This window comes from Crocodylus porosus, unplaced genomic scaffold (genome assembly GCF_001723895.1).
Source record: "Crocodylus porosus isolate Cpor-Errol unplaced genomic scaffold, CroPor_comp1, whole genome shotgun sequence".
Classification (NCBI taxonomy): domain Eukaryota; kingdom Metazoa; phylum Chordata; order Crocodylia; family Crocodylidae; genus Crocodylus; species Crocodylus porosus.
In genome coordinates, this window is record NW_017728906.1 from 101,134,091 (window position 1) to 101,142,658 (window position 8,568).

At 39.3% G+C, this 8,568-nt stretch overlaps 1 long non-coding RNA gene across 1 annotated transcript in view; it reads right to left on the bottom strand.

Moving 5' to 3' along the window:
* Positions 1 to 240: 240 nt before the first annotated feature.
* Positions 241 to 8,568, bottom strand: part of LOC109306091 — a 15,179-nt gene continuing 6,851 nt past the window's right edge. Inside the window, exon 3 of the long non-coding RNA XR_002099845.1 lies at positions 241 to 312. This is a non-coding gene — a long non-coding RNA (uncharacterized LOC109306091). The remainder of the gene's footprint in view (positions 313 to 8,568) is intronic.

Below are 8,568 nucleotides of genomic sequence, written 5' to 3' on the forward strand. Positions count from 1 at the left end.
AGGGGAGAAGAAATATCAACAGCAAAAAGTGCCAGCAGAGACAGGGATGAATATACGATCGTTCCCAATGGGCCAAGGGAAATGAGCAAGAACCAAACACCAGCCAGCGACAGTCAGAAAGCCACAGTAGTAAGCACTGCATCATGTCCTGACTTGAATCCTGACAAGAGGAGGCTAGAATCCTGGTGGTTGACAAGTAATAATTATTGACTAGATTAAATTGCAATTTCGCATTTTTCATGAAAATCACTAAATGAAGTGATTTTCATGAAAAATGCAACTTGCAATGAAATGCCATGTTATGACTGCTTGCTGGGATACTCAGCAAGCAGCTATGTCATGGCATTTTGTTGGAACAAGATGGCTGCTGCAGACTGGGTAAAGCATTCCCCAGCCAGCAGCAAAAGGCTAGCAGACTAGGGGCTATAGGAAGGGGTTACAAAAGGGACAGGGGAAGGAGAGAGTTTGGAGATGGTTAGGGGAGGCTTTTTTGCTCGTCGGGTGAGAAAACTGGGGTGCAGGGAGTTGGGGGCCCTGGGGGCTACCATGGCGGATGGCCCTTGCACAAGGTAGGGGAGGGGCTGTTTGCTCCTCTGTGGATGTGTTCTCTCTCCCCACCCCCAGGTTTTGATACTGGCATCGCAGTTTTTGATACTGAATGTTCAACATCAATATTAAGAGGTCAGGTTCAGCTACATGTAATAAAGCCAGAGTAATAGTCAACCTCATCTGCTCACATATAAACAAATTATATATCACACTGAGACAAGATTTAAAGATGAAGTTTCCCAGCATCTTTGTGAATACTTGGAAGACCTAATTCTAGATCTCTAGAAGCTATATAGCCAAATTAGAAGACCGCACATGTTTCATTATGTAACCTCAAATGAAACAGTATAATATAGAGACTAAGATTAGAAATAAATTAAAGCCCCTTGTGAGAAGCATTGCATCAAAAGCTACTATAATGATATTAAACATTTGAAAGGGTTATTTCATAAAAAAGACCACAGTTTTAATATATTAAAGTAATAGTCTTGCAAAAGAGCCTTCTTAGTCATACTATAACTGAGTCACATAAATAGGCTATGCAGGATTCAATCTTTATTGATAGACTTCAATAAAAAGCAATTTCACTTGATGCTTACAGACTGACAGAAAAATATTTCTGTTAGTAGTCATGGACATTTACATAAGGGAGATGTAAGGAATGGATGTAAGGATGAAGGTAAGGAAATCCAGAGCAAGGGGTGCATGCACACACACGCATACACAGACACACAGTGGCCAGTACAGGAGCTGGGCTCCATGCTGGTGAAGCTGTTCTAGGAGGTGAGATTGGAGGAGCAGAGCATCGCTGCATATCTGCAGGATGATTTAAGTGAAGGAATCACTTAGGAAAGATAAAGGCAACATAGAGAAACTATAGATGTGAGGCCTCTATGGGATTAGCAAACAAATGATTGATGGTTAAACTGAGCAGAAGTTGGGATAGGTGATTTAATCAATTTTATAATGGATTTTTCTTTCAAGTGATAAGAACTGTCCCTTTTTACAATTGCTAACCTATGAAACTGTAAGATCTTTGTCTTCTCTTCCCAATCTTTTTTATCATTTATTAGTTCAAATTAAGTTCTAAGTTATTGGATAAAGAATGTGTTTTTCTATGTATGTGTACAATGCCCAGCAAAATGGGTACTAATTGCGCTCTTTAGATACTATTGAAATAACAATAATACATATACTACAATCTTCACCAGAGATGATACTAGACAGGTGCCTAATAGATCATACTTATTCATATCAGCTAAAGAAGAAAAGCACTGTCAGAAACTGTAATGTCAAAACCAAAGGTAATGAAGTTACTGAGCTGCTAACAGGCTCATACTGAAGGCTACTTCCAGTTGACTGATTTCAGATGGATACTTGATCATTTGAGCTGGGTACTTACAGGCACCTAAAACATTACATACTACAGAACTAGTTTACTTTAACTACACTAGTTGATAAGTTGCTAGGGTTAGAATGAGTCAGTCCTATAATATGACTTTGGCCATATTATAGGACTGACAGTCAAGCAACATGCTTATCTCTTCATCCAAAAGAGAGCAAGAAACAGGCCTTGGAATTATGGACCACTGGTAGATTTAAATCAGTACCAGGGAAATGAAGTGAAACAATACAGACAAAGTGTAGATCTTTGATCCCTTTCATGCTTTTTTTTTTTTTAACGTCTCCAGTGATACAAGAGCAACTTAAAAGCTGCAATAATATAGAAGGTGAAAATTCTCCTATACTCTGAGCTTGGCACATTTGAAAGTAAAACCAATGAAGAGTTAGCGATTTCAGGGCATAACATTTTAGCCTCATAAAACACTACAATTTAAAAAAAGTTTTCTGAAGGGTGGAAAAGCAAAAATGTTATGGTCAGCTGCTGCATAATGAGGTTATCTACCAAAAAAACCCCAAGCCCTTCCATTCGTCCTGCAGCTCTGTCACATTTCTCCAAAACTTTCTGAAGAAAATCAATAACATATCAAGAACACAGTGATACCTGGCAGTTTAATTTCAGAAAGTCTGCAGATCAATAGCTTTAGAGGCATACAGTTCTTCAGAATCTAAGTGTAATAACTAAAGCTAGGGGCTGTGCATGTGAGAGTGTTTGTATGTGTGTGAGAGACAACACTTGAGATTTACAGTCATTAGCAGGACTTTCTGTATTTTAGCCACAGCTTTTAATGCCTCTTTGTGAAAAAGGTTTAGACCAAGTCATTTCTCATTACTTTGACAGTTATTTGATTTAATTAATTATAGAAAAATTCCTTGTTGCACTATAGTTAAGGCTGAGTCAGCATATCCATTAAAACCAGTTTTAGAAATGTAGGACTCAACAAAATAGCTACAAGCTGCATTTTTTCCTACAAGATATCTGTTCTGGAATAAGTGATTTTTAGTTAAATGTAGACAAATGAAGTATTAGTAGATTACAAAAATGTTCTGAGTTCAGAACGATTTATATAACCTCAAGTTAAAAACCTCTTTGGATTAAAAAATATATATTTTGCTAAGTTTAACTTATAAATCCTCAGCTCTGAAAGGGGGCATTTCTTTTTATATTTCAAATTCCAAATGGACAAACTTAAAATTAGTTAGTATAGACATGAAATAATATGTTTATGTGTCTTTAACTACAGATACATCCTGTTATGCTACGTATACATATACACAACAGTTATTCTAATGGTTAAAACAGCACTGGAGTTGCCTATTCTGTAAAACAGTATTTACAATAATGTACAACATTGTAATAATTGACTTATGATTCAAGTCCATTAGCCAACATTACTCCCCAACATTACTGATGCCTACTTTGATGATAAATATTTCGATAGCCAGATCCTTTTCTAGTAATGCTGCACCAGGGTGATGTAAGATCTTTTAAGGGTACCATGGGTTGCTGCACAATATTCATATTGTTAAGTGTGCAAACACCTATAGATGATTCACATAATAATCCCAAGTATCCTTAGTGTCAAAAACATTCTGACCTGTTGTGGGCATTCTGACTTCTTTGTAATAGCAGAATTGCTACTATTTTTCCATAATCAAAAACTGAAAGAAAGCTGAGAACTGGCATTTCCTAGTGGTGTCTTGAGTCTAAGGTGATTAAGAGCCACTCGCCTAGTCCCTATTCATTGCTCACATCAAGAGGCTTTTCTCAGGAGTCTAGGGCATGTCCACCCATGAAAAGCATGGTCCCATATAACTGTTAGGGTGACAATATTCAGATCTTGGGGAGCACTGGATTTGCAGCTGAATACAAAGGCTTTAACCTGTGGCCTAGCACAGCTGCTAACCACAAGGCAGAATGATAGCTGAGCCACCCATTTGCTTATGCTAAGTAACCATCTTAGCTGTGTCAACCATTTTCTGAGGAAAAAGCAGCAAGCCAATCTGTGTGAGTCTGTGTGCTGTGAATAAGTTGACATTTAGGAATGTGGAAGTACAACATAAGACAGAAAAACTGACTGGAATGTGTAAAAACAACACATAATTGGTAACAGAATCCAAGATGAACATACGTGAAAAGGTGAATGGTGACTGGTGAAGAAGCCTCCAGAAACTTCCAAGTTTTGGTCAAAGTCTGCCCATTGACTGAAGAGCAGGAGTCAAGGTCTTAGACATGCACTCATAGCAAAAAGGCATGAGTAAAATGCATGACAATTCCATGAAGCAAACAGTAAACAGAGGCAGAGCTTAAGTTGGACGGAAAAATGTGTGGAATGTAGGAGGAGCAAGGGTAGAATGAATGGTAATGAGCATAAACCAAAATGTATAAATGTAGGAAAAAACTATTGTTCAGGGCAGGTCCGCTGGTTTATGGGCTGTGTGTCTGTGAGGGACCCTTGTCCGAAGCTGTCTCCATTCTGAATAAAGCTGTTGCAAGCAATGCGTGCTGGTGCTTACTCCCTGCTTGCTCTGGCTAACGATTAACAGGATCCATGGACAATTGGATCATCAGCTCCTTGGTCATTGGGTGCCACATGGAGTTGGGGTCTAACAATAACTGTTCTTACAATTCACACACTAACTCCCAAAATGAGGTAAGAAAGCTCCACTAGGGACTTTCCTTGGTGCTCCTCTCTGGCAAATTTGAGAAAGGGGTCAAAGGGTACAGCCATGGCGATTTTGAGCCCCACTGGTAGAACCTGGAGCTTCAGTTCTCCTCAATGGGAAGGGCTTGGGATGAAAACAGTGTCCATTTATTGTTAAGGCTGATTAGTTTAAATGAAAATTCAGTAAATTCAACAAAGAATTTCAATCTTCTCCATTTCATTAAAAATAAATGAAAGACAGGATCAATTGTAGACCCAAACTGAAAACCCAGATACCTTCTATCTAACCTTCTATTCTTCCACATTTAAAAATAAAGGTCATCCAACTAAAAGAGAGGGAGTCAGAAACTGGAAAGAAGAAGAATGTCACAGTTGTTTCTCATTTAGGGGCAGGGATGGTTGTTCCATAGTGTCTTCATAGTTAGTGATACAAAATCCAAGGATGAGAAGAGATTCATACACTGCTAATAAAGCACTTGAGCACATGCTTGCTTTAAACTGATGTATATTCCCATTGATTTCAGTGGGATTAGTTGCCTATTTATATTTCAGCATATGATTAACTGCTTGGCCAGGATGGAACTGCCAAGATGTGAAAGGCCAGCACCAAATTCTTCTATCACCTGCCTGGAAAAAATGTGCTTGGGACCAAGGATCAGCTACTCCATAAAGGAAGAAGAATGGAAAGGATAGCTCCTCCTAGAAGTATCTACTTTTCATTCATCCACCACCATTGGAGATAAGCCTACTAACTTTCTTTCCCACAGCCAGCATGGATCTTTAATCTAGAAAGTGGGAGAAGTAGAGAAAAGGACAACTTTATTTATAAGCATACAGGGTTCTACCCCTACTTCAATGGGCAACTATTTCAGTTGCAGGGCCACTTAACGCATTTTGGTTGGGCTGTCAAGAGACACAAGGATAGCCCAACCCCTTAACAAGTATCCCACTTTGGCCACCTTCTTGGGACCAGAAGTCCCAGCCCTAACCCCTGATATTTGCCACTGGAAGTCCCACCCCTTGCCTGGGAAGTACTCTTTTTAGTAGTGGTGGGAGGGTGGGGGTTGCCATCTTGAAACTAGGGAAAAAACCAAATCATATACTAAAAAAACAAAACAAAAACAAAAAAACAAGCATCTACTACAGCTTTTTTTAATTTAATTTTTTTTTTAAAACAGTTTTGACCTGATTATAGTGTATTTGCATAGCTGGTCTAGAGGTGATTGCATGAAATAGTCTTACTCTTGTATATTCCATGTGGTGGGGTGTGGGGTATGTGATGGGGGTGTAGGATGGTATGGTTGTGTGTGGGTAAGGTGGTGGTGGGGGCTGTGGTGTTATAATGAGGTGGGAGGGTGTGGGGGCTGTGGGAGGTTGTGGGTATGTGTTGCAGGAATGATGGAGATGGTGTGTGTGTGGGACGATATAGGTGTGTGTGGGGGGGGAGGGGGTCCTCAGAGTCCCCAGAGTGTATGAGTCCCTGGAGCTTCATATGGTGACAGCAAGCAGCACCAGACCCACCCAGCCCCATGCTCCCACCCAAGTACCCAGTAACAGGCAGTGAAAGCATGCAGGGCCAGCTCCACCCTGCCCAATAGCACTCCCACCCGAGTCTCTGGCTGCACATGGTGGGAGCAAGTGGGGCCAGCCCCATAGGACACAGCTCTGGCAGCATGTTGGGCCAGCCCAGTCTGGCCCCAGAATGCACAGCTCCCCATATTCCCAGCCCCCTTCCTCCAGGTGCTAGGTGGGGCCCTTGCCTGAATTTCCAGGTTCACAGGTAGGAAGGCTAGAAACAGTCTTGGGGTGGCCAGGCAAAAACCTCTGCCAGGCAGAGGCTTCTTGTTTCTAGCACCCGCTAACTTGGCACTGGGGGCAGTTCAGGCCAGGCTGGGGTGGAGGGGTGTTTACTTATCAACCAGTCTCACTTCCTGCATGGTTGTGCCAGCTGGTAGAGTGGCAGCATAGGCCCAGGGCTTACAGCAGGCTTATGGAGGGGCCCTGTGCACTAGATGGAATTGCCTGACAGGTTGGATCTGACCCACAGACTGTATTTTGTTGGCCCCTGGGTTACGGTGACCGATAGCAGCCAAGGACCTATACCAAAACCTTTTTCTTCTGAAAAAGTTCCCTCCCAAAATATTTGATATTCATCTGTGTCAAATCCTTACTGTCCCATGGTTAGAAATATGTAGCTGTTACTAAATTAAGATAGACTCCTAAAGTTCTACCAGTCTAAACAAACATCGGCAAGAACAATAGAAAAGACAATGTTTGCAGGATTTCATGCAGCTGTCAGCACTTTAAATATGGTGGATTATACCTGGACCTATTATATCCTGGCTTCAGTGAATAAGTGACATATTTCTCATCAACATCACTAAGGCCAAGGCTTTAGTCCAATGGCATGTAACCATCCAAGTTTGTACTAAAACACTGAACTGAAATTAATGCTCATAGTAGTGAAAGTTTTATGGAAAATTTCTTGCATTCATAAAACCAGTGTACATTTCCATAAGTAACAACAAAAATATAAATTCCAAATGCTAATCTAATTTTATATTACATTTAAATATTTAGTTTTGAAGAGTAGTTGGATGAAAGGTGCTTGAAGCCTGAAAATTTGTTTCTTATTTCTCCTGACTAAAAAAATTAATTAAATCAGAGATATCACCGCACCTTGAAAATGTTGCTTTTCTTATATTCATGGATCATTATAGCTATAAGCCCCCTATTACTCCTATATGTTATAACAGAATGTTTCAGGGGTTTTGCTCATTATATAATTGTACTGTAGTTAACAATATTTATTTAATTTTATCAATAACAATGGCACACTCATCATTTAGACATAAACACTTATTTTAAATATGAAAATATCATTTCAATTGCAAATATTCTGAATATTAAATAAATACAGTGAATATTAAAATATATCTTATAATTTGCATGCTGTGCTATAACACAAGATATGTCCACCACTTTATAAGCTGGTAGAATACCAATTGCTTTACTTCATTCATGACAGGCATCTGCAGCTCTTCAGAAGTGTATAACAGGCCCCAGAGTTTCTTATGCACAAAAATCAAACAGACTTAATGAAGCTGCTGAGTGTAAAAAGGTGTTAGATTGTTAGTGCCTCAGGACATTCTTTGAGTACTACTGATAGAGTTCTTTAAATTTTTAACCAGAAATTAATAGACTAATTTTAAAAGATTAGCCTATTTATATCTGAGCTTGTTAAACATTGCAGTTGACTGGAACCAATTAACTGAATAACTCCTAATTCTGTATTATTAACTTAAAAAGTCCCATGTTTCGAAGTCTGAAATGTTGTGAAAAGTGGGTTTGTATAAAGAATAGATTTATCAGCAAAGCAGGCAATACATTATTGTAGCAGAATGTCATACTGGTGTGTGCTAGCCAGAAGCCATTGTTTCACTTGTAAAAAGAATGTTCTTATAAGTTGCTTAGAGAGCCATGGAAATGAGAAGCAGAAAAGACCCTTCCATTTGTTCCTTCCTGCTTCTTCTTGACATTAGAGTACTCTGATTTCATTCTGGCTGGGGTTAGAAAATGTTCTTTTTTAAATCTGAAATTTAAAGAAATTCAAAATTAAGTTCTAAAAAGGAAAAAAAAGAAAAAAGAAAATGAACGGTAAGTGTGGGAGGCCATTCCAAATAAACCTCTTACATCCTAGTGGCTATGAAAGTTGTTGCAGAAATTATCATTAATCCTGCAACTAATTTAGACTCCAAATTTGCCAAGCTGGAAGCTAAAATAGTAAATTAGAAAAGGATGAGCCCTACAATTGTAGAAATACAAGAAGCTGTCTGATATACAGAAGAGATCACTACCCTTGAACTTGAATCAACAGAGACAGATAATCAACAAACAGAATGGTAGAGCAAATAAAGCTACTGGCTGGCAAATTGGAACAATGAGAGTCCCA